Genomic DNA, 5,563 nt, shown 5'->3' on the forward strand with positions numbered 1-5,563 from the left:
GAGCACTCGGGAGTGGATTTTTGGGAAAATCTCGCCCCGCCCATCGCGTAGCCATGGGTTTGGATCAGATCTCCGTTTGGATTGGGATCGGAAGGACGCTAGTATGTCGCTCAAGGATTATATGAATTTAAGTAATTAGTTTGATGGGTGCGATCATACCAGCACTAATGCACCGGATCCCATCAGAACTCCGCAGTTAAGCGTGCTTGGGCGAGAGTAGTACTAGGATGGGTGACCTCCTGGGAAGTCCTCGCGTTGCACCCCTCGTTTTTGCTTTTTCCGCCTTGCGAGATAAATTCGACGAAGGGATACCTGGGGTGGATTTACCCGCCCCGCCCATCGCGTAAAAGTGGGTTTGGTCTGCCCGCTCTGGATTTGAACAAAGGGACGCTAGTATGTCGCTCAAGGATTATATGAATTTTAAGCAATTAGTTTGATGGGTGCGATCATACCAGCACTAATGCACCGGATCCCATCAGAACTCTGCAGTTAAGCGTGCTTGGGCGAGAGTAGTACTAGGATGGGTGACCTCCTGGGAAGTCCTCGTGTTGCACCCCTCGTTTTTGTTTTTTCCGCCTTGCGAGATAAATTGACAAGAAGGACCACTCGGGGGTGGATTTTTCGGAAAATCTCGCCCTGCCCATCGCGTAGCAATGGGTTTGGATCAGTTCTCCGTTTGGATTGGGATCGGAAGGACGCTAGTATGTCGCTCAAGGATTATATGAATTTTAAGTAATTAGTTTGATGGGTGCGATCATACCAGCACTAATGCACCGGATCCCATCAGAACTTCGCAGTTAAGCGTGCTTGGGCGAGAGTAGTACTAGGATGGGTGACCTCCTGGGAAGTCCTCGTGTTGCACCCCTCGTTTTTGTTTTTTCCGCCTTGCGAGATAAATTGACAAGAAGGAGCACCCGGGAGTGGATTTTTCGGGAAATCTCGCCCTGCCCATCGCGTAGCCATGGGTTTGGATCAGATCTCCGTTTGGATTGGGATCGGAAGGACGCTAGTATGTCGCTCAAGGATTATATGAATTTTAAGTAATTAGTTTGATGGGTGCGATCATACCAGCACCAATGCACCGGATCCCATCAGAACTCCGCAGTTAAGCGTGCTTGGGCGAGAGTAGTACTAGGATGGGTGACCTCCTGGGAAGTCCTCGTGTTGCACCCCTCGTTTTTGTTCTTTCCGCCTTGCGAGATAAATTGACAAGAAGGAGCACTCGGGAGTGGATTTTTGGGAAAATCTCGCCCTGCCCATCGCGCAGCCATGGGCTTGGATCAGATCTCCGCTTGGATTGGGATCGGAAGGACGCTAGTATGTCGCTCAAGGATTATATGAATTTTAAGTAATTAGCTTGATGGGTGCGATCATACCAGCACTAATGCACCGGATCCCATCAGAACTCCGCAGTTAAGCGTGCTTGGGCGAGAGTAGTACTAGGATGGGTGACCTCCTGGGAAGTCCTCGTGTTGCACCCCTCGTTGATTTTTTTTCCGCCTTGCAAGATAAATTGACAAGAAGGAGCACTCGGGAGTGGATTTTTCGGGAAATCTCGCCCTGCCCATCGCGTAGCCATGGGTTTGGATCAGATCTCCGATTGGATTGGGATCGGAAGGACGCTAGTATGTCGCTCAAGGATTATTTGAATTTTAAGTAATTAGTTTGATGGGTGCGATCATACCAGCACTAATGCACCGGATCCCATCAGAACTCCGCAGCTAAGCGTGCTTGGGCGAGAGTAGTACTAGGATGGGTGACCTCCTGGGAAGTCCTCGTGTTGCAGCCCTCGTTTTTGTTTTTTCCGCCTTGCGAGATAAATTGACAAGAAGGACCACTCGGGAGTGGATTTTTGGGAAAATCTCGCCCTGCCCATCGCGTAGCCATGGGTTTGGATCAGATCTCCGTTTGGATTGGGATCGGAAGGACGCTAGTATTTCGCTCAAGGATTATATGAATTTTAAGTAATTAGTTTGATGGGTGCGATCATACCAGCACTAATGCACCTGATCCCATCAGAACTCCGCAGTTAAGCGTGCTTGGGCGAGAGTAGTACTAGGATGGGTGACCTCCTGGGAAGTCCTCGTGTTGCACCCCTCGTTTTTGTTTTTTCCGCCTTGCGAGATAAATTGACAAGAAGGACCACTCGGGAGTGGATTTTTGGGAAAATCTCGCCCTGCCCATCGCGTAGCATGGGTTTGGATCAGATCTCCGTTTGGATTGGGATCGGAAGGACGCTAGTATGTCGCTCAAGGATTATTTGAATTTTAAGTAATTAGTTTGATGGGTGCGATCATACCAGCACTAATGCACCGGATCCCATCAGAACTCCGCAGTTAAGCGTGCTTGGGCGAGAGAAGTAATAGGATGGGTGACCTCCTGGGAAGTCCTCATGTTGCACCCCTCGTTTTTGTTTTTTCCGCCTTGCGAGAAAAATTGACAAGAAGGACCACTCGGGAGTGGATTTTTGGGAAAATCTCGCCCTGCCCATCGCGTAGCCATGGGTTTGGATCAGATCTCCGTTTGGATTGGGATCGGAAGGACGCCAGTATGTCGCTCAAGGATTATATGAATTTTAAGTAATTAGTTTGATGGGTGCGATCATACCAGCACTAATGCACCGGATCCCATCAGAACTCCGCAGTTAAGCGTGCTTGGGCGAAAGTAGTACTAGGATGGGTGACCTCCTGGGAAGTCCTCGTGTTGCACCCCTCGTTTTTGTTTTCTCCGCCTTGCGACAAATTGACAAGAAGACCATCGCTGGGGTGATTTAGAAAATCTGCCCTGTCATCGCGTAGCAACAAGTTTGACGAAGTCGTTTGATTGGGATCGAAGGACGCCAGTATGTCGCTCAAGGATTATATGAATTTTAAGTAATTAGTTTGATGGTGCGATCATACCAGCACTAATGCACCGGATCCCATCAGAACTCCGCAGTTAAGCGTGCTTGGGCGAGAGTAGTACTAGGATGGGTGACCTCCTGGGAAGTCCTCGTGTTGCACCCCTCGTTTTTGTTTTCTCCGCCTTGCGAGATAAATGGACAAGAAGGACCACTCGGGGGTGGATTTTTGAGAAAATCTCGCCCTGCCCATCGCGTAGCTATGGGTTTGGATCAGATCTCCGTTTGGATTGGGGTCGGAAGGACGCTAGTATGTCGCTCAAGGATTATATGAATTTTAAGTAATTAGTTTGATGGGTGCGATCATACCAGCACTAATGCACCGGATCCCATCAGAACTCCGCAGTTAAGCGTGCTTGGGCGAGAGTAGTACTAGGATGGGTGACCTCCTGGGAAGTCCTCGTGCTGCACCCCTCGTTTTTGTTTTCTCCGCCTTGCGAGATAAATTGACAAGAAGGACCACTCGGGGGTGGATTTTTGAGAAAATCTCGCCCTGCCCATCGCGTAGCAATGGGTTTGGATCAGTTCTCCGTTTGGATTGGGATCGGAAGGACGCTAGTATGTCGCCCAAGGATTATATGAATTTTAAGTAATTAGTTTGATGGGTGCGATCATACCAGCACTAATGCACCGGATCCCATCAGAACTCCGCAGTTAAGCGTGCTTGGGCGAGAGTAGTACTAGGATGGGTGACCTCCTGGGACGTCCTCGTGTTGCACCCCTCGTTTTTGTTTTTTCCGCCTTGCGAGATAAATTGACAAGAAGGAGCACTCGGGAGTGGATTTTTGGGAAAATCTCGCCCTGCCCATCGCGTAGCTATGGGTTTGGATCAGATCTCCGTTTGGATTGGGATCGGAAGGACGCTAGTATGTCGCTCAAGGATTATATGAATTTTAAGTAATTAGTTTGATGGGTGCGATCATACCAGCACTAATGCACCGGATCCCATCAGAACTCTGCAGTCAAGCTTGCTTGGGCGAGAGTAGTACTAGGATGGGGGTCCTCCTCGGATGTCGTCGTGTTGCACCCCTCGTTTTTGTTTTTTCCGCATTGCGAGAGGAATTTACAGGAAGGACAACTTGGGAGTGGATTTTTAGGAAAATCGCGCCCTGCCCATCGCGTAGCCAAGGGTTTCGATCAGATCACCGGTTCGCATTGGGATCGGAAATACGCTAGGAGGTCGCCCTAGGATTATATGAATTTTAAATAATTGGTTTGATGGGTGCGATCATACCAGCACAAATGCACCGGAACCCATCAGAACTCCGCAGTTAAGCGTGCTTGGGCGAGAGTAGTACTAGGATGGGTCACCTCCTGGGACGTCCTCGTGTTGCACCCCTCGTTTTTGTTTTTTCCGCCTTTTGAGAGGAATTGACAAGAAGGACAACTCGGGAGTGGATTTTTAGGAAAATCGCGCCCTGCCCATCGCGTAGCTATGGGTTTCGATCAGATCGCCGGTTCGCATTTGGATCGGAAAGACGCTAGTACGTCGCACTAGGATTGTATGAATTTTAAATAATTAGTTTGACGGGTGCGAACATACCAGCACTAATGCACCGGATCCCATTTCAACTCCGCATTTAATCGTGCTTGGGAGAGAGTAGTACTAGGATGGGTGACCTCCTGGGAAGTCCTCATGTTGCACCCCTCGTTTTTGTTTTTTCCGTCTTACGAGGCGAATTTACAAGAAGGACAACTTGGGAGTGGATTTTTTGGAAAATAGCGCCCTGCCCAGCGCGTAGCCAAGGGTTTCGATCAGATCGCCGGTTCGCATTTGGATCGAAAAGACGCTAGTACGTCGCACTAGGATTATATGAATTTTAAATAATTAGTTTGATGGGTGCGATCATACCAGCACTAATGCACCGGATCCCATTTGAACTCCGCATTTTACCGTGCTTGGGCGAGAGTAGTACTAGGATGGGTGACCTCCTGGGAAGTCCTCGTGTTGCACCCCTCGTTTTTGTTTTTTCCGCCTTGCGAGAGGAATTGACAATAAGGACCACTCGGGAGTGGATTTTTAGGAAAATTGCGCCCTGCCCATCGTGTAGCCAAGGGTTTCGATCAGATCGCCGGTTCGCATTGGGATCGGAAATATGCTAGTAGGTCGCCCTAGGATTATATGAATTTAAAATAATTCCTTTGATGGGTGCGATCATACCAGCACTAATGCACCGGATCCCATTAGAATTCGGCAGTTAACCGTGCTTGGGCGAGAGTAGTACTAGGATGGGTGACCTCCTGGGAAGTCCTCGTGTTGCACCCCTCGTTTTTGTTTTTTCCGCCTTGGGAGAGGCATTGACAATAAGGACAACTAGGCAGTGGATTCTTAGGAAAATCGCGCCATGCCCATCGCGTAGCTATTGGTTTCGATCAGATCGCCGGTTCGCATTTGGATCGGAAAGACGCTAGTACGTCGCACTTGGATTATATGAATTTTAAATAATTAGTTTGACGGGTGCGATCATACCAGCACTAATGCACTGGATCCCATTTGAACTCCGCATTTTACCGTGCTTGGGCGAGAGTAGTACTAGGATGGGTGACCTCCTGGGAAGTCCTCGTGTTGCACCCCTCGTTTTTGTTTTTTCCGCCTTGCGAGATAAATTGACAAGAAGGAGCACTCGGGAGTGGATTTTGGGGAAAATCTCGCCCTGCCCATCG

At 49.1% G+C, this 5,563-nt stretch overlaps 18 non-coding genes across 18 annotated transcripts; all 18 read left to right on the forward strand.

Moving 5' to 3' along the window:
- Positions 1–145: 145 nt before the first annotated feature.
- Positions 146–264, forward strand: LOC118345429. The gene has a single exon (XR_004798959.1). It is a non-coding gene; the product is annotated as a 5S ribosomal RNA (ribosomal RNA).
- A 174-nt stretch (positions 265–438) lies between these two features.
- LOC118345431 lies at positions 439–557 on the forward strand. Its single transcript, XR_004798961.1, has one exon. It is a non-coding gene; the product is annotated as a 5S ribosomal RNA (ribosomal RNA).
- A 189-nt stretch (positions 558–746) lies between these two features.
- On the forward strand, positions 747–865 carry LOC118345435. The gene has a single exon (XR_004798965.1). It is a non-coding gene; the product is annotated as a 5S ribosomal RNA (ribosomal RNA).
- Positions 866–1,054: 189 nt separating this feature from the next.
- On the forward strand, positions 1,055–1,173 carry LOC118345427. Its single transcript, XR_004798957.1, has one exon. It is a non-coding gene; the product is annotated as a 5S ribosomal RNA (ribosomal RNA).
- A 189-nt stretch (positions 1,174–1,362) lies between these two features.
- Positions 1,363–1,481, forward strand: LOC118345445. The gene has a single exon (XR_004798975.1). It is a non-coding gene; the product is annotated as a 5S ribosomal RNA (ribosomal RNA).
- A 189-nt stretch (positions 1,482–1,670) lies between these two features.
- LOC118345439 lies at positions 1,671–1,789 on the forward strand. Its single transcript, XR_004798969.1, has one exon. It is a non-coding gene; the product is annotated as a 5S ribosomal RNA (ribosomal RNA).
- Positions 1,790–1,978: 189 nt separating this feature from the next.
- LOC118345440 lies at positions 1,979–2,097 on the forward strand. Its single transcript, XR_004798970.1, has one exon. It is a non-coding gene; the product is annotated as a 5S ribosomal RNA (ribosomal RNA).
- A 188-nt stretch (positions 2,098–2,285) lies between these two features.
- LOC118345452 lies at positions 2,286–2,404 on the forward strand. Its single transcript, XR_004798982.1, has one exon. It is a non-coding gene; the product is annotated as a 5S ribosomal RNA (ribosomal RNA).
- Positions 2,405–2,593: 189 nt separating this feature from the next.
- LOC118345438 lies at positions 2,594–2,712 on the forward strand. Its single transcript, XR_004798968.1, has one exon. It is a non-coding gene; the product is annotated as a 5S ribosomal RNA (ribosomal RNA).
- Positions 2,713–2,886: 174 nt separating this feature from the next.
- Positions 2,887–3,005, forward strand: LOC118345430. Its single transcript, XR_004798960.1, has one exon. It is a non-coding gene; the product is annotated as a 5S ribosomal RNA (ribosomal RNA).
- Positions 3,006–3,194: 189 nt separating this feature from the next.
- On the forward strand, positions 3,195–3,313 carry LOC118345433. The gene has a single exon (XR_004798963.1). It is a non-coding gene; the product is annotated as a 5S ribosomal RNA (ribosomal RNA).
- Positions 3,314–3,502: 189 nt separating this feature from the next.
- LOC118345447 lies at positions 3,503–3,621 on the forward strand. The gene has a single exon (XR_004798977.1). It is a non-coding gene; the product is annotated as a 5S ribosomal RNA (ribosomal RNA).
- A 189-nt stretch (positions 3,622–3,810) lies between these two features.
- On the forward strand, positions 3,811–3,929 carry LOC118345464. Its single transcript, XR_004798994.1, has one exon. It is a non-coding gene; the product is annotated as a 5S ribosomal RNA (ribosomal RNA).
- Positions 3,930–4,119: 190 nt separating this feature from the next.
- Positions 4,120–4,238, forward strand: LOC118345453. The gene has a single exon (XR_004798983.1). It is a non-coding gene; the product is annotated as a 5S ribosomal RNA (ribosomal RNA).
- A 190-nt stretch (positions 4,239–4,428) lies between these two features.
- On the forward strand, positions 4,429–4,547 carry LOC118345465. The gene has a single exon (XR_004798995.1). It is a non-coding gene; the product is annotated as a 5S ribosomal RNA (ribosomal RNA).
- Positions 4,548–4,737: 190 nt separating this feature from the next.
- LOC118345455 lies at positions 4,738–4,856 on the forward strand. The gene has a single exon (XR_004798985.1). It is a non-coding gene; the product is annotated as a 5S ribosomal RNA (ribosomal RNA).
- Positions 4,857–5,046: 190 nt separating this feature from the next.
- LOC118345454 lies at positions 5,047–5,165 on the forward strand. Its single transcript, XR_004798984.1, has one exon. It is a non-coding gene; the product is annotated as a 5S ribosomal RNA (ribosomal RNA).
- Positions 5,166–5,355: 190 nt separating this feature from the next.
- On the forward strand, positions 5,356–5,474 carry LOC118345457. Its single transcript, XR_004798987.1, has one exon. It is a non-coding gene; the product is annotated as a 5S ribosomal RNA (ribosomal RNA).
- The last annotated feature ends 89 nt before the right edge of the window (positions 5,475–5,563 follow it).

This window comes from Juglans regia, unplaced genomic scaffold (assembly GCF_001411555.2).
Source record: "Juglans regia cultivar Chandler unplaced genomic scaffold, Walnut 2.0 Scaffold_269, whole genome shotgun sequence".
Classification (NCBI taxonomy): domain Eukaryota; kingdom Viridiplantae; phylum Streptophyta; class Magnoliopsida; order Fagales; family Juglandaceae; genus Juglans; species Juglans regia.